We start from the raw sequence: 22,691 nt of genomic DNA on the forward strand, positions 1-22,691 counted from the left end.
AGTAAAACCATAAAGAAAATCAAAAGAGCGATAAACACAAACTTGGGAATAAAGAATAACCCAGGAAAGAGGGAGAGGATGCTGTGAGCAGGACATCAGAGGTGTCAGTGCTCCTGCCAATGTTCTTTGTCTTTAGGTGGCTGGTGGATACAGAGGTGTTCATTTCATCCTTGAAAAATATAGATACATATAACAGGGAAAGTTAATTTCATCTCACTTCCCACCATGACTCACATTGGAAGATGTGGCAGGCTATAGTGGGAGTGTAAATTGATATAGTTTTTATTTCTTTTTTCCTGTATTTCTCATATCCCATTTCCTTACTCCTCTCTCTTTCATTATCTCCTCTTCATCTCCTACCCTCTCTCTTCTCCTTCCCAGTGTAGATGGCTTAAGTGATGAATGATGTAGTTTCCAGAAAATTCACACACACACACACACACACACACACACACACACACACACACCTCTTAAAAGGATTCCTAAACTACAGAACTTTGTGAGGCAACCTTAACCTAGAAAAAGCACAAAGGCTCAATAAGTCCACAGATAACTGAGATCTTCAGAGAACTTTGGTCAAAGATGACCAAATACTCTGTGGCTCTGGGAAGTACACTGAACGTGGATCAAGAAATATGTGTTATCATCTGAACTCGGCCACAAACTCACTCTTTGACATTAATGATTTTGTTTAGCTTATGGAAAACTTACATTTCTCATTAGTGTAACCAAGGGGCAGATTAGAACAGTGATTCTCAAAAGTATGGTCCCCAGAGCAGGAACCTCAGCATTACCTAATTATACTAAGTGTTAAACTGGATTCAATTCAAAAGATGTTGAGGTCCTAATACCTAGTACCTCATAATATGAACTTACTTGGAAATAAGGGTTGTTCCAGAGGTAATCAGGTAAAATAAAAAAAGGTCATTTGAGTGGGCCCTAATCCAATATGACTATTACAGGGAAATTTTGATTTAGAGATAGATGTGTACAGAGGGAAACCAATGTAAATACACAGGAAGATGGGCATCTGTAAGCTGTAAGCCATAGAACAGGTGAGGCTACTGGAAGCACGGAAAGAGATCTGGAACAAATTTTCCCTCACAGGCCTCGGGAGAAACCAGCCCTACTGACACCTTGATCTTGGACTTCCAGACTCTGGAATTGTGAGACAATAAATTTCTGTTGTTTAAGTCACCCAGTTTATGGCACTTCCTTACAGCAGCCCCAAGAATATACCCAGTGTATTCGTTTTTTAAAACATCTACAATTTTTCAGTACTCCTTTTTTTTCTTTTTAAAGATTTTATTTATTTATTTGAGAGAGAAAGAGCATACAAGAGAGAGCATGAGCAGTGGGGAGGGATAGAGGGAAAAGCAGACTCCCAAGTGAGCAGGAAGCCCCATCTAGGGCTCAATCCCAGGACCTTGGAATTATGACCCAAGCTAAAGGCAGATGCTTAACCAATTGAGCCATGCAGGCACTCCGGTACCCCTCCTTTTAAAAGGTAGGTCCCTCCTTTTGAATATGAGCTAGATTTAATGGCTTGTCTCTGAAGAATAGAGTTTGGATATTAGTTACAAAAGCTGGCTTCCTGCTTGCTCTCTCTTTCTTGAAGCACCCACCCTGAGGAACTCAGATGCCCTGAGGTGAGACAGACATACGGAAAGATCTGTCTAGTAAGGAACTAAAGCCTCCTGCTAACAGCAGTGGGAGTGAGCCATCCTAAAAGTGGGTCCTCCAGCCAAGTCTTCACATGATTTCAGCCCTCCAATCAACAGCTTGATTGCCGCTCCAGGAGAGATCCTGAACCAGAGCCATTAATCTCAGACTCCTGGGCCACAGAAATCATGAGATAATAAATGTGTGTTCTTTTAAGCTACTAACATATGACGTAATTTGTTATGCAGCGATAGATGACAAGTATACCTGGGAATTTGTTAGAAATGGAAATTCTTGGGGTCCCAGCCCAGACCTACTACATTTCGGAGTGAGACACAGCATGAAACCCTACAAATTACTCATGGTTCTTGTTAGGTCAGATTCCATGACATTTCATCCAGCGTCAATACGCTTTCATCTTGACCATCTTGTCTGACCATGCAGATTCCTACATGTCTTTTATGTACACATATGGTTAAACAATACATCACATGAATTTTACCATTTTAACACTTTTTAAGTATACAGTTCAGTGGCATGAAATATATTCACGTTGTGCACCTATTACCACCATCCAGCTACAGAAGATGTCAATCTTCCCAAATTAAAACTATGTCCCCATTAAATACTTCTCAATCACCCTCTTCCCAACCCCTATAACCACCATTCCACTTTCTGTCTTTATGAGTTTGATTATTTTAAGTACTGCACATGAGTAGAATCTCACAATATTTGTCCATTTGGGCCTGGCTTATTTTACTTAGCATCACATTTTCAAGTTTCACCCACGTGGTAGCATATTTCAGAATTTCATTCCTTTTTAAGGATAAATAATATCCCATTGTGTGTATATGCCACATTTGTTTATCCATCCATCCATTGGGGGACACACGAGTTGTTTCCACTTTCTGGCTATCGCGAATAATGGTGCTATGAGCATGAGCGCCCAAGTATCTGTTTGCATACCTGCTTTCAATTCTTTGGGGTGTATACCCAGAAGGGACATTACAGGATTCTCATTTTTAATGGGGCCAGGTTTTTAACTTAACTTACACAGGCAGGTAGGTGCCCACACAACTTCAGTTGCATTTAAATCTACACCTTAAAGACTTGTTATTATCGAGACCACTCCCAGCTAAATAAGCAATGTACATGGAGGAAGGACATGAGTAATGTAAATTACACCGAAGTGTAAAAATATTTATGAGAGGTAATTTTAGTACATAATCGCTATACATGAAGCTTCTATAACAGTTTAAAAACTGAATCTGAAAAAAAAAACTGAATCTGTCTCAGCCTACAAGTAAATCTATTCTCCTAAATTGCATATATTTTACCATATTAATTGAATTTTAATTAATAACAAATAGAACAAATATCTTCTTTGGTGTTTTCCCCCACTGTGTTCAACGTGGACCCAATCCATCTACATATGCTCTTTACCTATGAGCTGTCAATTATGGTTGCTATAAAAGACACAGCACTTAGGGGGCTGTCAATCAATGCTGTTACGATGCTTCAAGAATTATTTCTCTAGACCTCGTTATCAAAAATAAAACAAATTTACATGGAGCATAAAGGTGGATCAATCACACCATTTGCTGTGCACGGAAAATTGTCTCCAACATACATAGCTTCAGGGCAGCGTGCTTAGGGCCAGAGCCTTCTTGACCATAATTGTAATTATTTTGCATAGATTAAGTCTTTTTTTTTTTTTTTTTAGTGCATGTGGATGGTAGAAGTAGTTACTCTGTGTGGTAGAACTAGAAGTTGTTTCCCTATCAGGAATAGCAGCATGTACAAAATGTCCTATGACACTATGGGTGTTTCTTTCATCCATGCCCTCCCTACCCATGGATTTGGGCTCGACCCAGTTCTCCCTTGTGATGAACTCTGAACAGAGATAAAGTAGATCTAGAAAAAGGTAGCTAAATGGCCAAGATTATACACTGAATATAGTCAAGGTGCTAGGATTTCAGAGCAAAAACAAACAACAACAACTAAAGAATTTTAAGAAGGAATATAATTGAAATCAATAACATTAGTGAGGGCCTGGCCTAAATAAATACAGACTTAAAAACTAAATTCCAGAAAACTAGAGCCAAAATAAACTGCTTGAGGCATAAAAGAGACTATTTTAGGACAAAGAAAGGAGGTACCACTTTACACAGCAGGGAGGCAACTTAAAAAGTACATTGAGGGGAAGAAATTGATGCAGCCTGAAAATGTAAATAAGTAGAAGATTGTCATCTGGACCTGAAAAAAAAAGAGAGAGATTCTGAGTTATAATCTTATTCTTATGCTTTTGAGGAAGTGAAGGTAAGAGCAACATATGTGTCTCTATCAGAGAAAGTGTATTATGCATTTAGATGGACCATGAGATACAATTCCAAGAAATGTGAAAGAGAGTTATAGAAATGATTTATACAAGTGAACATACACAAACTATTAATTGAAAGAGCATCATATAACATTATATGCCACTAACTGAGGGCTTTTCTAAGTTTTGCCTCATTGAATCATAACATCCTTATGAGGGAGACACTATTATTATCCTCATCTTAGACATAAGGAAGTTGAAGCATGGATGTGTTAAATAACTTGCATTGGGTCCCACAACTAGGAAGGGATGGCGCCTCGCAACATCCTAACCACTCTTCCACATTTTGTCCAGTCCCAGGAGAACTGTGAGTTAGTTAACAAGGGTGTCTTTAGAAGCTCACTCTCCCCTTTATACATAGTATCTGCTTGCTGTTAACCTTCCAGGACCCAGCTCACTTGTCCTCTTCTGTTAGCCTCCAACTCCCCTTGATTCTGTCTGCTGCCCTCACACTTCTCACCCATCCCAGCTCCTCTGTAAGGACATGAGAATACATCTGTCTACGCTGCTGTTTAGAGGTCAAAAACTGGCTGCCCTTCAGATACGTTTTCTTTTGTCTACACAGTGGTGTGTGTGTGTGTGTGTGTGAAGTTGAAATGAGGATACTTTAAGTTGACCACATTCACCATATCCCCTCCACTCTTGGGGTCCCACTTCAGGCAGTTCCCACACATGCCCATATTCCATCCTGCTTTCTGTAATGCCCACCATGAGTGCAACACATATGAACTTGAAAAATGCTTCCTGGCATAAACATGAACCCCGGAACTACTCAGATTGTGCCAACTCAAAGATTTCTAGGAATGCTAAGGCTCTAGGTCTCAAAGGATTCTTCCAGAAAGGCCAACCAAGAAACTGGTTATTTCATAATTTGGAGACCTAGATAAACCTGCCTAGTATCTCTGGTGACTTCACTGCCCAACTGAAAAGTAGAAATTTGGTACTTTAGGATTGAAGTAAGAATTTACTCTATGCAAAACTGTTGTATCTTTATCACCCAATGTTTGTTGATACTACTTTGCAATGCTCTGTGACAGGAACCATCTAAGTATTAATATGATACCTGTGTTTCAGTAGCTTAAGAACTTTTAGGCAGAAAAAGATATTTACACAAACATCATTCTAGAAAGATTGTGATATAGTCATGAAAGAATTGCAAAGTAATTTGGGAGTTTAAGAAGGAAAACATTACTTCCTGCCAAATGGATCAAGATGGTTTTATTTCCTAAATGTTTTATAGAGCTGCAAATCAAAATAAGAAAACCATCTAACTCATTTCTTTACCATTATGCAGAACCACTTCCAAACCCTCTCTGAAAGCAATTAACCTACCCCATTTTATAATACCTACAAAGTAGAATTTTCTACCTCAATTTATCAAATCAGGCGATTAAAAATTATTCTTCACTATCCTTAAATGACTCTTCAGCATTTGCATGCCACCTTTCCGATTTCCACTGAAGACACATTGCTGGCCCATTTTCCAAGTGTTTTCCAAAATCAAGTATCGTATCTGAAATCTGAAATTGTGTCCAATTTCAAGAAGCACATCAGAGCCTAGCGTCTGATTAAACTATCTCATCTCTTTATGAATAGTTTGCTGTGATTAGATTGTAAACACCTGCATGGAGTTATTTTGACTTTAGACTCAAAGGAACATTTTATCCTGGGAAATACAGATTCCTGAAATAAGCATGTCAGTTTCAAACCACGCTTTTAGAGTTACATTCTTAATGACCTTTGAAACTTACAAATATTTATGCTTATGTGGTAAATCCATGATTTCCTGTCATATGTACTTATTAGATATAAGTTGCCTACCTTAAGGCACACATTCATCAAAAACTCATATTTCTTTTAATTTCTTATCCAATCAGGGCAAGGTGTTTCTTTCTGTAGTCAGAATCAAGAGTTCAATGTAAGAATTCAACAACTCATGGAGTTACGCCAGGGAAGATAAAATTGGTAGTATGAGGTAGCACAGCTTCCAGATTTTTTTTTAATGTATACATTTGGCCTATTGTTGCAAAGAGACAATGTGAGAAAAGAAACAAGATTTTGGTTTTGACCGTCTGTCTTTTGCGTGTCCATAATCACACAAACCAGACAAAAGTATTGTAGATTTGCAGCTTCCCAGCAGGGGGTAGGGATTCCTTCTAGACAATAGGTACTTTGGGTTAAAAACACTGTGTGAGTTTGTGTTCACTTTCAGGCGATGGTATCCACTCTAACTGGTTTCAGTAGAAAGGGATTTATTACCAGGTATTCAAAAATCATTGAAAGGGACAGTGGATCAAGCTACAGCTGCACTTTGAGGAACATCTCCCAGAGGACTACACAGCTATTATGTGCACCAGCCAAGTGGATATGCCTCACTCTCTGTTCATCTTTTCCCACTTAAACCAGTTATAAATTCAAGTCTCACATGGATACTCCTGATCAGCAGAAATGAAACCATACCCGGGACTCAAGCTGCAAGGGAGTCTTTGACGTTCCTGCTTTGGCAGTACAGGAGGGAAATAATTTTCTAATTATTTTGCTCGCTGCACTACCCCTAACAGTTTTTCAGACAGTACCCAGGACCTGGAATACACCCAGTCGAAGGAAGGAAATTGAAAAGGATGTCGAGCAAGCTAATCCACCTTTTTTGCAACAACCACTTATTAGGGATATTACAAAGGGGGCTTAAGCCTCTAGTAGATGCTTACATGAGATGAATCTGAAGTCCTTTTCAAATCCCTGGAGCACAGAGTCCATGTCTGTTTTGTTCATTTTGTAACCCCAGCTGGACTATGCCTGGCACAATACTAGGCAATCAATAAATGCGTGTTGGTTAAATGAATGAATACATGAAACATAAAATTGTCCTTTTTTTCCTATCTCCACAATCCTTCAGTGGTCAAGGTTCATATACAGATTATTCTCCAATTTTTGTTTGATGTCACATAGATATCTTTGCTAATTTTTCATTTGATTTCCTTTTCCTAAGTTAAGGATGTGTACAAATTGAGAATTTGTGAGCACGTTTGGATGAATGTACCTTCTCTTTATACTGGCAGTTACATTTATTTTGATGCGTAGGCAGCTCAGTGCAAGTATAATGGCCATTACAGTAACAGTGTGGTTACCCAATGGGTCCATTTCCACTCTTATTATACAGAAAAGGTCCACTGATGATTTTTACTCCTCAGAAAATGCCTTCTTTCTAACTTTAAAAAGTGGCATCTTAGATATTGAAACAAGGCAAATACAACACAATTAGTTAGAAAATAATCATCAGACCAGTTTTCCAAACAGCATGTCCTCCATGTGGCTTTGTTTCTGTGATTTGGGGTGAAAGATAACAAGGAAAACTGCCAGTTTCTTGGCAAATGCTTCTCTCCTTTGTTTTATATTCATAATACTTTTTTTAACTTATTTTTTTTACTCCTTATATTGCAAACCTTGACTTTTTTCATTTCCTAAAATACTTCACTGGTATTTCATTTCTGTCCAGACATCTCCATTATCTTCTCTATGCAGACCCAGAGTACATATCTCCATAAATGAGTTATGTAATGATTATTTAATTGAGGTACCCAAAGTTCAGCACCTTTAGGAATTAATTAAAGTGAATGTATCACACATTATACATAACTCCATGTTTTATTTTCCAAATTTTCACTTTGTAAGATTTGTCTTTCTCCAAAATTAGATTTATAATCATATCCAGACCAAAATGCATACCTTGACTTTACTCAATAATTTATATTTTTCAAAGAGTTTTTATATATTTTATCTCAATTGATTCTCACAACAACCAATTAGATTTTAAGCATACCAGAAACTGTCAAGTTAGATACACTGGCTTACATATTTCAAATGTCAAAAGCACATATTAACATTGGAAATGTGTTATTTGATCTTTAGAAAGAGAAAAAAACACATATTAAACACTATGAAAATAAAATACTTCAAAAGAAAAATAAAATTATTTTTTATCTAGGTAGATTGTGAAAATGGAATTGCGTCTTAAATTTCTCAGATGTTTTTAATTTCTTCACACACACACACATACACACACACACACACACAGAATCAACATAACCTGAATAATGAGAAAAAATCCTTTAATGATTTTTGAAATAATTTCATGACCCCAAACACTAATTCAGCCTAAATATTGGTATCCAGGTTTCATGAAATACTCGCTTGGCCAGGGATTCAAGCTTATTCTCCAACTTCAGAGTAAGAGTGAGTGAATAAGGATTTAGAAAAACAATGGGCTGAGAAATCCCTTCTACTTTTTTCCTCACCAGTTTCCTTCTTTGACTTATCATCCTTTCCACATAACCCTTTCTCTCTTAGCTTGATATTAATCCCTTTATTTTTTTATTGTGGTAAAATACACATAACGTAATATTTACCATCTTAATTATTTGAAGTGTACAGTCTAGCGGCATTAAGTATTTCTTTCTCTTTTTTTAAGATTTAATTTATTTATTCATGAGAGACACACAGAGAGAAGCAGAGACATAGGCAGAGGGAGGAGGAGGCTCCATGCAGAGAGCCCGATGTGGGACTTGATTCTGGGACTTTAGGATCATGCCCTGACCTGAAGGCAGATGCTTAACCGCTGAGCCACCCACGCGGCCAGGCATTAACTATTTCTATGCTGTTGTGTGACCATCACCACCATCCATCTCCAGAATTCTTTCTGTCTTGCAAACCTGAAACTGTGAACCTATAAAAAAAACAATTCCCCTCTCTCCCAAACCTTGACAAGCACCATTCTCTTTTTTGTCCTTACGAATTTGATGACTTAAGGAAACATATAAGTAGAATCTGATAGGATATACCTTTTGGTTACCTGCTTATCTCACTTAGGATATCCTCAATGTTAATCCATGGTATAGCATGTGCCAGAATTTCCTTTCTTTTTTAAGGCTGAATAACATTCCGTTTTATGATTGTGCCACATTTTGCTTATCCCTTCATCTGCCAATTTGGGTTGCTTCCACATTCTTGCTATTGTGAATAATGCTGCTATTTGGTTACTATTTGCACAGAATATCTTTTTCCATACTTTCACTTCTAACTTATTTGTCTTTTATCTAAATGAATCTCTTGCAGACAACAGATAGATCATGTTCTTAAAGTTATTCTGCCAATCTCTGTCTTTTGACTCTAGAGTTTAATCCATTTACCTTTAAAGTGATTACTGAGGACAGGGACTTATTTCTGTCATTTTGCCATTTGTTTTCTATATGCCTTATCACCTTTTGTCACTCATTGCCCACGCTACTATCTTTTTTTTGTGTTTAGTTGATGTTTTCATGATGAAATGTATTAGTTTCCTTCTCATTTCTCTTTTTTGCATATTACATAGATATTTTCTTTGTGATTACCACGAGGATTACATTTGATAGTCTAAAGTCATAACACTTGAATTTGAACTTATACCAACTTAACTTCAACAACACAGAAAACTTTTCCTATACAGCGCCATCCCCACCACTTTCAGTTATCAGTGTCTTGAAATCACATCTTTACACATAGTGTGTCCAAAACATAAAATAAAATTGTATTTTTATGCATTAGTCTCTTCAATTATGCACAAAACAAAATGTAGAGTTATGAACCAAAGTTAAAGTAATACTAGCTTTTAGACTGGTAAATTTTAAAAACATGTTTGGTCTCTTAAATCATGCATAGAACAAAAAGTGGAGTTACCAATTAAAATAACATTAATACTAGCTTTTATAATTGCCAGTTATTTAACTTTCCTGAGATCTTTATTTCTTCATATGGCTTTGAGTTTTCTGGTGTCCAAGCATTTCAACCTGCAGGATTCCCTTTGCATTTCTTATGGGGCAGGTCTAGCAGTCACAGATGCCCTCAGCTTTTGTTGATCTGGGAATGTCTTAATATCTTCCTCACTTCTGAAGGACAGTTTTGCTGAATCTAGGATTCCTGATTGACAGTTTTGTTTTGTTTTGTTTTTTTCATCACTTTGAATGTCTCAGTGTACTGCCTCTGGTTCCAAAGTTTCTGAAGACAAGTCTGTCGATTATTTTATTGAGGATTCTTGTTTGTTAAAAACCACTTCTCTTGCTGTTGTCAAGATTCTCTCTTCATCTTTGGCTGTCAACAGCTTGACTGTAATGTGTCTTGGTGTGGATCCCTTCATGTTTATTCTGCTCGGAGTTCATCAAACTTCTTGTTTATATTCATGTCTTTCATCACATTTGGGGAGTTGGGGACCATCATTTCTTTAAATAATCTCTCTCCCCCTTTTTCTCTCTTCCCTCTTTTGAGATGCCCACAATGCGTGTGCTGATTGGTTTATGCTGTCCCACCAGGCCCTTAGACTCCCTTCAATTTTCTTCAATCTTTTTTCCTTTCCTCAGACTTGATCTTTTCAATTTTTCCATATTAACACTCACTGATTCTTTCTTCTGCCCTCAAATCTGCCTCTGAATCCTTCTAGTGAATTTTTCATTTCAGTTACTGTACTTTTCAGCTTCAGAATTTCTGTTTCTTTAATTTTTTAGATTTTCAAATCTCTTTATTGTGATTCTCATTTTGTTTAGATGTCATTTCCTTTATTTCCTCTAAGTCTGTCTTAAGTTCTTTAAGCATATTTAAAACAGATGTTTCAGAGTCTTTGTCTAGTAGGTCCATCCTGTGGTCTTTCTCAGGGACAGTGTCTATTGTTTTTCCTCCCTCTGTTTCATTGAATGCCTTGTGATTTTGTTTTATTGAAAACTGGGCTTTTTTATTTTTTTTTTCAATTTATTTATTTATGATAGTCACAGAGAGAGAGAGAGAGGCAGAGACACAGGTAGAGGGAGAAGCAGGCTCCATGCACCAGGAGCCCGATATGGGATTCGATCCTGGGTCTCCAGGATCCCGCCCTGGGCCAAAGGCAGGCGCCAAACCGCTGCGCCACTCAGGGATCCCTGGGCTTTTGAATCAAATAATGAGGTAACTCTCGAAATCAGATTTTCCCTATACCCAGGGTTTACTGATTTTTCTTTTTTTTTTTTAATTTTAATTTTTATTTATGATAGTCACAGAGAGAGAGAGAGAGAGAGAGAGAGAGAGGAGAGAGGCAGAGGGAGAAGCAGGCTCCATGCACCGGGAGCCCGACGTGGGATTCGATCCCGGGTCTCCAGGATCGCGCCCTAGGCCAAAGGCAGGTGCCAAACCACTGCGCCACCCAGGGATCCCGGGTTTACTGATTTTTGTTTTTGTTTTTATTTTTTGATTGTTGTAGGCTGCTCTGTGCTGGGGATCAGACTCATGTATAAACTAAAGATCTTCTTGAGTTTTTTTCTGAGCCTGCATTTTTCCCTGGGAATGCATCATGACTTTCTAAATTCCTTCCATATATGTGGTTGCTTTTGAATATCTAAAGCTTAACTATCTGGCTCCTCAAAGAGGAAAATGGTTGGGCGGGGGGGTACATAAAAGAAAATTTTAAAGGACACTGGCCCTTTAAATACTCCGACAGTCATTTCAGCCTGAAAAGGAAAGAAAGGCTTGTAACAGTGGAAGGGTGAAGGCAACAATGCCTCTCTGTGTCTGCACTCTGTGCCTGTTCTTCTGTGATCAGAAACAGCAATCAGTGATCAGAGCACAGATCCCTGATATTTGGAGGCAGAGTCCTTATTATCCACCCTGGCTCCCTCAAGCTGTATGCAAGCTGCTCCTGAAACATGTGCACAGCTGTCTATTGTGGGGCCAGAGGATGGAGATGGGTAGTTGCTACAATGAAATTGACTGAAATTAAGTGCAATTTACCATCCAGAAAATTTACTTCCCCTGGAAGTAGCAAGCCTTCAATAGACTCCAGAGTTCCAAAATAGTTATAGCAGACAGAATCTGCCAGTGCAATTACTGTCTAGGTGGGGATTCAGATTCCTTGTGCTTCCTACTCTGCCATCTTCCCAGAATCCTTCATTTTTATAAGATAAAAAGGTAGTTTTCTTATTATTTCTTAAAATAGTTTTGTTTTGTATTCTCAAGACAATAAAATGTTTCCCTGTAGATTTTTTAAAAACTCTGAATAACTTGTCCCTGCACCAATTAAACAATTTTTAAATAAGTACCAAATAATATATTAATAAGGGAAATAGGCTGATATTTTTGCCCAAGGCAAGATACTTTCCCACTAACATGCTATCATATTATGAAGCAGATTTTTGTTTGTTTGTTTGTTTGTTGTTTTTACAGACTCTGAACAGAAACCATTTTAGGAAAGGCAACAACATCCTTTTGCAAGTGCCAACAATATGAGACCATATCCTATGCCAAAGGTTCTTAACACTGACTACATGTTGAAAAGACACTGCTGTCTGGCCCCAGGCCCAGAGATTGTGATTGAATGGTCTGTGGTATGTCCTGGGCTTTGGGAGTTCTAAAAGCTCCCAGGTGATTGTAATGAGCATGGGGGTCTCTGCTCTGTGCTTTCTTTCTCTTGCGGCAATGAGCATGCTACTCAAAATATGACTGCTCAGACATTATTGTACTCTTCCAGGACGGAGCTCATGATTTCTGAATGAGCACTCTCCTCACTTTACAATTCCAAGCATATTGTCTAATGTTCCTGTGTGTATTGGACACTGCTGGGGCTCAGCCAGATTCAGTCGAATCTCTTTTATTCTTATGCATCCCTCCTTTGGCTTCTGTATGCTTTTGCTTGTAACTGTCCACACCTGCGTCTTTCTTTGGAGGTCTGCCCAAGGTCTGCTGAAGTCACTTTGGGCACAAGTACAGAAAGCAGGAAATGCCTGGGAGGTCTTGTCTCCTCAGGGAAGCCCCTAGCCAATAGCTGACACATGCAGCCAATGAAAGCCCAGCTCTCTTGCCTGCAGTTGGGATAAACTGAGGCAAAGCTTGTAATCCCCTGCTAGGTCAGGCTAGTTCTTCTCTGCAGTGAACTTCGCCTGAGATCATACCCTTGCTTGCCTCTTCCCTTTCCATGTCTTGCTTCCCCAGTCTCTTATTAGTTTCTCCTGGGAGCACTTCCTGAATAAATCATTTGCACAACATATCTTTGTCTCAGTATCTGCTTCTGTTGGCTCCATGGTAACTAACCCTAGAAGTAGGTTAGTTGAGAGAGGAAAGAGAAAGTAAGAAAGAGTGAAACATCGATTGGAAACAAACAAACAAACTTATTCAGCAATGCTTGAAGAAATTTCAGAGTCAACAAAAAGGACTTCCTATGTTTAATCATTTAAAAGTTAAAAGACTGTTTTGAGTGTTTTTACAAACCGCCTGGGGCCCATCATGCCATGACTGCTGATGTTTTCATCTCTTAGGGAACAGCACCAATAGCAAAATGCTTTTGTATTATATGAGCATAAGTATCAAATTTGTAGAGGTGAGTGTATGTATGCTGCCTGCATGACTTAACCAGGCAGACTTTTGCAAACTTACATATCCTTTTTATGTTCTTTGGTTACTGGTGTGAAAATTATGACATGCCTGTGAAGGGACATGGATTCCATGAAAAGTCAAAGCAGACAGGGTTTCTCTTCCACTCATGCAAAGGAAACACTGGATTACTTTTAAATAGGTTGTGATAGTTCAAGAATCATTTTGGACCAGTTGCAGGTGGAAAAACATAGTGGACTTCAATTTTCTTTCTGACACATGAGGCTCCAGAAAGCCCTGCTGTAACAGATGCTCATTCCACCCCCCACCCCAAAGACTGTAACCTTAGCAAAGAAGCAAATGCAAGCTGAAGGTTAAAAGTGACCTGAGCCTTCAAGTCTCACTATGGAATGGAGGCCAACAGCAGCGTGAAGGTAGTTCTTTTCTGAATACACAGATTCTGAGCCTGAATAAAAGGCTTCATTTTCCAGAGTTGTCAGTCTGATGCATATCTCAACAATTAGATTTACTAAAGAATTTTATAGGGAATAAAAAAGAGAGAAATTAAGCAAAATGTCCAGATGTCATCTGTTAAAAATGTTTTATTGAGACAATAAACAAATAACATCAACAAGTACTAAAATTTTAATTAAAATATGATTTACAATGTTGCTATACACCACTAGAAGCGTTCTTATTGATAGGAAATAAGATTGCATTGCTTGTATCCTTAGGACACTCAAACATCCCATTTGACTTTGTGGGTCTCCCCCCAAGTAGGGTGCTCTTATGATGTACTTTCTATGCCCATGAGCATGAAAATTTTCTCCAACGCTTTAAAACACAATGGCAGTATCAATCGTTCCCTTTCATTGCTGGCTACATCACTAAATAGATGTATATTATGTTCTCGTGCCTTCTGCTCAGAAAAATCTAAGTATTGCATTTCTGTCAATTCATTGATTGAAGAGCTTCCCCCTCAGAATGTTGACAGCTGTTTTAGACATTTATAAAATAACTTGGATAACAGCTGCAAACGGATTGGCTAAAGAAGATTTGGAAGCATGTAATTAGCATTCATCAAATGCACACATTTCCATTGAAAACCCTCTTCAGCCCAAAAGTTGACTACCAGGAAGCTGATGACTCTTGTTCAATCTGGGAACAGGCCTTGCTAACACTTAACTTTCCATTAGCTGATTTTAAAAGGAGCATATTAATATAGTTACTATTGAATACTATTGAATAAGTTATTGGTGAATGCCGTCTGTAACTGACACTGCTTTAATTTTTGCCCTGTATCCTTCAGACAAGCATCCATGTGAGAGCGGCAGGCCGTCTCTTGGTAATGTAATTCACTGATAAATTCCTCATACTTGAGCACATATAATTCCCAGATATAAAGTAGAAATACACCCAGCTAATTAATTACCTTTAGGGACAAAAAATCCTCGTCATGAGAAGCAACAATGTATATATCTGATAGTCACCCCTGTGTTAAAAATTGCATTAAAAGCTTCAAGGTAAGGGAACCTGGGTGGCTCAGTTGGTTAAGTGTCTGCCTTCAGCTCACATCACGATCCCAGGGGCCTGGGATCGATCAATCCCCATGTTGAGCCCCATATAGGGCTCCCTGCTCAGCAGGGAGTCTGCTTCTTCCTCTTCCTCTACCCCTTACCCTGCTTGTGCATTCTCTGTCTCTCAAATAAAGAGAAGCTTTAAAAAGTAAAAAAACAAACAACAAAAGCCTCAAAGCAAACGCCAACACATTAACAGCAGATTAGTGTGGCATGACTGTGGGAGGTTTTCCCTTCTTCCTGTATATGGTTAGGTATTTTATTTGAATACACGATTCGTATATGATTGAAAAAAATCAACTTTATATGAAAAGGCTTTGAGTACTTCAAGGACACTACAAGTGTACTTCCAGAGCCGAAAGGAGCACCAGTCTTCCTTAACTATCTTGAAAGGACCTTTAATTTAAAAAGAACTTCCCCAGGCCCTGGGTTCCTGCAGATATATGAGTAGATACTACAGTGCTTACAACACAAACAATGAGGTGCTTATAAAAGGGCCAGAGTCCTAAAACACTGAGGACATTCAGACAGGTCCCATATTAAGAAAGAAACTATTTTATCTTATTTATAATATGACTACAGATCTGAATAACTGTATAGCAAAACATATGCTATCTAGAGGAGGCGATATTGCTCTTAAGCCCTGTTCAAAAGCATATCTAAATCTGTGCATTTGTTAAGACTGTTCAGTCTATATGGCGTTCATTCCTTCTTTCTCACTCAGTGTGAATTCTTCAGGGTTCATCTGGAATGTTGGTATCTTCCCTGGGCTCTTTCCTCATTCCTGGACTAGGTGTGCATTCTCCTCCTTGACCCCATCTCCTCTCTTCTCTAATACACTGATTGGCTCTGGCATCATTCTTGTAGACCATGCATAGCTCTCTCACCAAGGCCACCATGAGATATTATTTTTTATTTTTGTGTATGATGCATGTATTTATTTTAATTTTTACCTGATATTAATGACTAGTAATTTTTTACAGCTTCATTGAGGTATAATTGACATATGTAAAATGCACGTCTTTGAAGTATACAATTTAATAAATTATTATATATGTATACATCTGTGAAACCATCACCACAACCATAAGAGTGAACAGAGCCACATGCCCAAAAGTTTCTTTGTGCCCCTTTGTCATCCTTCCATTCAGCTCCAGTCCCAGCAAGCAGTCCCAGGTAACCACTGAGCTGCTTTCTGTCACTTAGAGTTGGGTTTGAACTTTCTAGAATTTTAGGTAGAACTATGATTGTTTTAACCCATACAAGTCTTTAAACATTCATCTATGTACTTCTGTATCAGTAGTTCATTTGTTTCTATTTTATTTCTAAGTGATATTCCTTGGTATAGATTAATCACAACTGGATTACCCATTCACTGGTTAATGGACACTTAGGTTGTATCCTGTTTTGGGTTATTTATAAATAAAGTGCAAGTTCTTTTACATACATATGCTTCCATTTCCCCTGATTAGATAAATATCTAAGAGTGGAATAGCTGGGTCCTAGGATAGATGTATGCTTAACTTTTTAAGGAAGTGAATGTTGCTTTGGATCCTTGCCAACACTTGGTGTGGTCAGTCTTTTTATGGTTGGCTATGTAGTGGATATGAAGGTGTGTCTCGTGGTTTTAATTTGCAATTCTCTGATAACTAAGGATACCAAGCATCTTTTCATGTGCTTATTTGCTATCTGTATATCTTCTTTGGCTAAGTATCTGTTCAAATCTTTGCCTACTTAAAAAATTGGCTTGTCTTATTCTTGGGTTATAAGTTCTTTATCCTTTTAGGATATATATTTTGCAAATAATTTCTTCTAGTATGTGGTTTGCCTTTTGTTTTCTTAATATTGTTTTTAGAAGATCAAAAGCTTTTCATGTCAATTGTTTTGATTGTTCCTTTTATAATTCACACTTTTAGTGTCATATTTAAGAACTCCTTGTTGAACCCAAGGTTTTCTCCTATTTTTTATTCTGGATGTGTTTTAGTTTTTGCTTTTATGTGTAGATAAAAGATTTCAAGTTCATATTTTTATATGGTGTAACATAAAGGTTGAGGCTATTTTCTGCATATGGCTATCCAATTACTCTAACACCATTTGGTGAAAAGATTATCTTTTAGTTGATGAGTTGCTTTGCCACTTTTGTTGACAATTAATTTACCATATACTGTAATTCTATTTCTAGAATCTCTATTTTACGGATCTGTTTGTCTAACACTAATAAACTATCTTCTACTATGACTTTATTTTAAAGATTAAAAACAAAAAATTTAATGGGCATCTGGATAGATTAGTTAGTTGGGCAACTGACTCTTGATTTTGACTCAGGTCATTATCTCAGGGTTGTGAAATTGAACCTCATGTCTGGCTTTGCATTGAGCATAGAATCTGCTTGGGATTCTCTCTCCTTCTTCCTCTGCTCCTCCTTGCTCATGCTCACTCTTTCTCTCTCTCTCTCAAAAAAAATTAATTAGTTAAAAAACCAGTTTAAGTCTTTTATCTTTGCTCATCTTTTCCAATATCATTCCAATGAATTCTAGGGAACCCACTTGAGCTTCAATATCCAGGATCTTTATTGGACCTTTATCACATAGGCATGACGGATGATTGTTTGCCATGTGGTTGACCTCAATTTTCAGGCCAACTGTGTGACCATGATCTAGAAGGAAGGAGGCAAAGATTTGGGAAGAGGAGGCAAATAAAAGGAATGCTAGTTGGAGGGTATAAATCTGGACACGACTTGGGAAACAGAGACTGATTAAAACCCAGAGTCACAGAGTGGTCAAAAAAAGGCTTTTAGCCTCTTATACTGTTGGTGAGAATGCTAATTGGTGTAGCCACTATAGAAAACAGTCTGGAGCTTCCTCAAAAAGTTAAAAATAGAACTACCCTACAATGCAGTCCTACTAGATATTTACTCAGAGAATACAAAATACTAATTTGGGGTGCCTGGGCGGCTTAGTTGGTTAAGTGTCCAACTCTTGGTTTCAGCTCAGGTCACGATCTCAGGGTCTTGAGATTGAGCCCCACATCAGGCCACTTGCTCACTGTGGAGTCTGCTTGTCTCTCTCCCTCTACTCCTCTCTCTGATTTCTCCCTCTCTCTCTAGAATAAATAAAATCTTTCTAATAAATAATACAAAAATACTAATTCAAACAGATACATGCACCCTGATGTTTATAGCAACATTATCTGTAATAGCCAAATTATGGAAGCAGCCCAAGTATCTATCAACAGATGATTAAAGATGTGGTCCTGTCTGCCCATGGTTGCTACGAAGTAAGTATTGTTAAAGTCTCCCCTCCCACCACAGTCACATTGAAGTCAGAGTCTCTCAAAGAGCCTAAACAGCTGTGGAGGCTCTTCATCAGAGTTTTAAACTTTGAAACAACCAATGAAAGTCTGAGGGGCCATTTTAAGAAATGGGGAACACTAATGGACTGCGTGGTAATGATTGATCCAAACACCAAACACTCCAGACGCTTTGGGTTTGTCTTGTTTGCCACTGTGGAAAAGGTGGATGCAGCTGTGAATGTAAGGCCACACAAGGTGAATGAAGGATTGGGAAGCCAAAGATGGCTGTCTCTAGAGAAGATTCTCAAAGACCTGGTGCCCACTTAACTGGGAAAAAGATTTTTGTCGGTGGCATTAAAGAAGACACTGAGGAATATCATCTAAGACATTATTTTGAACAGTATGGGGAAATTAGAATGATTGAAATCATGACTGACCAAGGCAGTGACAAAAAGAGAGGCTTTGCTTTTGTAACATGTGATGACCATGACTCTATTGATAAGATTGTCATTCAAAAACAGCATACTGTGAATGGCCACAACTGTGAAGTAAGGAGAGCCCTATCTAAGCAAGAAATGGCTAGTGCTTCAACCAGCCAGAGGTTGAAGTGGTGGTTCTGGAAACTTTGATGGTAGTTGTGGAGGAAACTTCAGTGGGTGAAGTGGCTTTGGTGGCAGTTGAGTTGGTGGTAGATATGGTGGCAGTGGGAAAGGTTATATTGGATTTGGTAATGATGGAAGCAATTTTTTTAAAATTTTTATTTATTTATGATAGTCACAAAGAGAAAGAGAGAGAGAGAGAGAGAGAGAGAGAGAGATACAGGCAGAGGGAGAAGCAGGCTCCATGCACCGGGAGCTCGACGTGGGACTCGATCCCGGGTCTCCAGGATCGCGCCCTGGGCCAAAGGCAGGCGCTAAACCGCTGCGCCACCCAGGGATCCCTGATGGAAGCAATTTTGGTGAATTTGTTAACTCAGCCAAGCGCAGTGGGAGCAGGACCTAGCTGCTACAAAGAAGACAGGTTTTATTTATTTATTTTTTAAAAATTATTTATTCATGAGAGACACACAGAGAGAGGCAGAGACACAGGCAGAGGGAGAAGCAGGCTCCCTATGGGGAGCCTGATGCAGGACTTGATCCCAGGACCCTGGAATCATGACCTGATCCAAAGGAAGATGCTCAGGCAGCCCCGGTGGCTCAGCGGTTTAGCGCCGCCTTCAGTCCAGGGCATGATCCTGGAGACCTGGGATCGAGTCCCACATCAGGCTCCTTGCATCGAGCCTGTTCCTCCCTCTGCCTGTCTCTGCCACTCTCTCTTTCTCTCTCTCTCTCTTTCTCACTCTGTGTGTCTCTCATGAGTAAATAAATAAAATCTTTAAAAAGAACAAAGAACAACAACAAAAAAAACCCGCAAAAGCAGATGCTCAACCACTGAGCCACCCAGGTGCCCCAAGAAGATAGATTTTAGACAATACTCACATGCATAGGCAAAAAACTCAAGGACTGGATTTATGACTAATTGTATAACAAGTTATTTTAGTTTCTGTTCTGTGGAAAGTATAATGCATTCCAACAAAGGGTTTTAATGTAGATGTTTTTTCTTTTTGCACCCATGCTGTTGATTGCTAATATAACAGTCAGATCATGAAACTGATTAAATGTGTTTTAAAAAGAAGCCTGGGTGGTTCAGTGGTCGAGTGTCTGCCTTTGGCCTAGGTCATGATCCCAGGGTCCTGTAATTGAGTCCCACATCAGGCTCCCCAGAGGAAACCTGCTTCTCCCTCTTTCTATGTCTCTGCCTCTCTCTCCATGTCTCTCATGAATAAATAAAATCTTTAATATATACATATAGATAGATATACATAATGGAATATTACTCAGTTATGAAAAAGAATGACATCTTGCTGCCTGCAATGATGCGGAGGAGCTAGGGAGTATTATGCTAAGGAAATAAGTCAATAAGAGAAAAAATACCATATGATTTCACTCATATGTGGAATTTAAGGAACAAACAAAATGAGCGAAGGAAAAAAATGTAGAGACAAACCAAGAAGCAGATTCTTAATTACAGAGAACAAACTGTTACCAGAGGGGATGTGTGTGTGGGGGGAGTGGGATGATGAAACAGGTGATGGGGATTAAGAAGGGAGCTTGTGATGAGCACCAGCTATTGCATGGCAGTGTTGAATCACTAAATGTACACCTGAAACTAATATTACACTGTATGCTAACTAACTGGAATTTAAATAAAAACTTTTTAAAAAGACTTTTAACAATAGGAATGGTTAACAAGGAATTTAAACTTTGCTATGTAATACATATGGACACTCCTTCCTATAAACAAGACTTTATAAAATTTATATCCTCATAAATTTGGGCTGCACTGTGTTATTCCTAAATTCATATTGGAGGGAGAGTTGAAGTCCTAATGCTCCATTACCTCAGGATGTGACTGTATTTGGATCAGGATCTTTTGTTTATATATATTTTTAAAGGTTTTATTTTTATTAATTCATGAGAGACACACAAAGAGAGAGAGAGGCAGAGACAGGCAGAGGGAGAAGCAGGTTCCATGCAGGAACCCCGACATGGGACTCAGCCCCAGGTCTCCGGGATCACACCCTGGGCTGAGGGCGGTGCTAAACCACTGAGCCACCTGGAGTGCCCTGGATCAAGATCTTTTAAAAGGTAAATGAAAATGGGGTCATTAGGGTGGGCTCTAGTCCAATATGACTGGTGTCTTTTTAAGAGAGGAGATTAGGACACAGATGCACAGAGAGGGAAGGCCATGAAAGACTCGGGGAGAAGATGGACATCCACAAGCCAACGAAAGAGGCCTCAGAAGAATTGAACCCTGCTGGCACCCTGACCTAGGACTTCCAGCCTCCAGAATTTTGAGAAAATAAATCTCATTGTTGAAGCCACCCCGTGCGTGGTACTTTGTCATAATAACCTTAGCAAAATGATAGAGTCACCAAAATATAGTGTAAATAGTTTAATAAGTATATAAATCAATGAATGCCTTATGTACATAAACTAGGGCAGACCAGGTACAAAACAGAAGCAACCCATGCAAAGCCAAAGTCTAGAGCTAAAATTCACCTTGAGAAATCTTGAAATCCAGGAAAACCTTGGGGGAAGGATTGGACACCCATGGGGACATAAGGCCAATATTACCCAGATCCAGCCCTCTCTAGGGGACTGGTGTTCATTTTGGCAAATGCTTGCTTACATCTATCTCAGGCCTGTTAGCCAACTCCTTCCCACTGCCTGTTTTGGTAAATAAAATGTCACTGGCACCCAGCCATAACTATTTGTTTACATATCGTCTATGGCTGCTTTCCTGCAAAATGGCAGAACCGCACCGTTGCTACGGAGGCCATATGGCCTGTGAAATCTAAAATAGTCACTAAACTTTGCAGAAAAAGTTTGGAAAGTTTGAAATGAAGTGAGTATTACAACAACGTAATTTCCAAACACATAATGAACTTGCAGCCATTCGGGCCTCTCTCGTTTAAGGCGATTCATGTGTACCTCAAATGGAGCTCGGTGAGCCCTGGCGTCTGGGTGACCTCGTGGATCGGTGAACTGCAGAAAGCAGGAGAGGTGTGTTCAGGGCATTTTGGAAAATGCCATTTGGACAAAAGTTAGGAAGTAAAGGCGAGCGAATAAAGACAGACTGAGGACAGGGGAGTGAACTGAGAAAGTTTTGAGGACCCAGGGCTATGGGAGACATTTGTCAGGGGATTTATACAGAGAAACCCCAAGGTGCAGGAACCACCCTGGAGAACACCGTTTTGTTCTGGAGGTGGAAGTGCTAGTCACCCAGATGTCAGCTGGAATGACGTCTCCCGGACCCTGGCTGTCCAGATGGACTTGACTCAGAGCTTTGTGGATGTCCTATCCCCTCTGCCTTCTAAGATTTCTAAAAATATTGGGAGTTTACATCCTTTTGGTGATCTTTGTCTCCAAGCTCCTCATCTCAGTGAGGCTGTCTTATCCACTACACATCAATCCAGATAGTATATCCAGCCTCTTCTGTTGAGTTTGTTTCATGCCTGTGTGCACACACATGCGTGCGCACACACACACACACTCATAGAAAGCATTCAGCAGAAGAAAATATTTTATTGTAAATTTCTGAACCATGGTTCAGGTAATTCTTCAAAACTATTGTCCTTAAATATTCTTTGGCTATTTCACCAATTGAGACATTTCTTTTGGCTGTGTTTCCTGGCATCCTCTCCAGCCTCAGACCAGCTTGCTCTCCCCTACTATCTTTTTGGTCCGTGTCTTTCCCCTCTTTTCTTGTCTCTCAGAGACAGGAAGGAATGCAGTCCCATTTAGCTATCCCCTTTAGGCATGTTTCATGTGTTACCACTGTCTTCTGGTTGCCAGTGATATTGAAAGTCTGCTTTATTT

The 22,691-nt window shown here is 39.0% G+C and overlaps 1 pseudogene; it reads left to right on the top strand.

The window, feature by feature from the left end:
- Positions 1–18,213: 18,213 nt before the first annotated feature.
- On the top strand, positions 18,214–18,930 carry LOC129512167 (heterogeneous nuclear ribonucleoprotein A1-like; annotated as a pseudogene).
- The last annotated feature ends 3,761 nt before the right edge of the window (positions 18,931–22,691 follow it).

The sequence above is a fragment of the Nyctereutes procyonoides genome, unplaced genomic scaffold (genome assembly GCF_905146905.1).
Source record: "Nyctereutes procyonoides isolate TBG_1078 unplaced genomic scaffold, NYPRO_anot_genome, whole genome shotgun sequence".
NCBI lineage: Eukaryota > Metazoa > Chordata > Mammalia > Carnivora > Canidae > Nyctereutes > Nyctereutes procyonoides.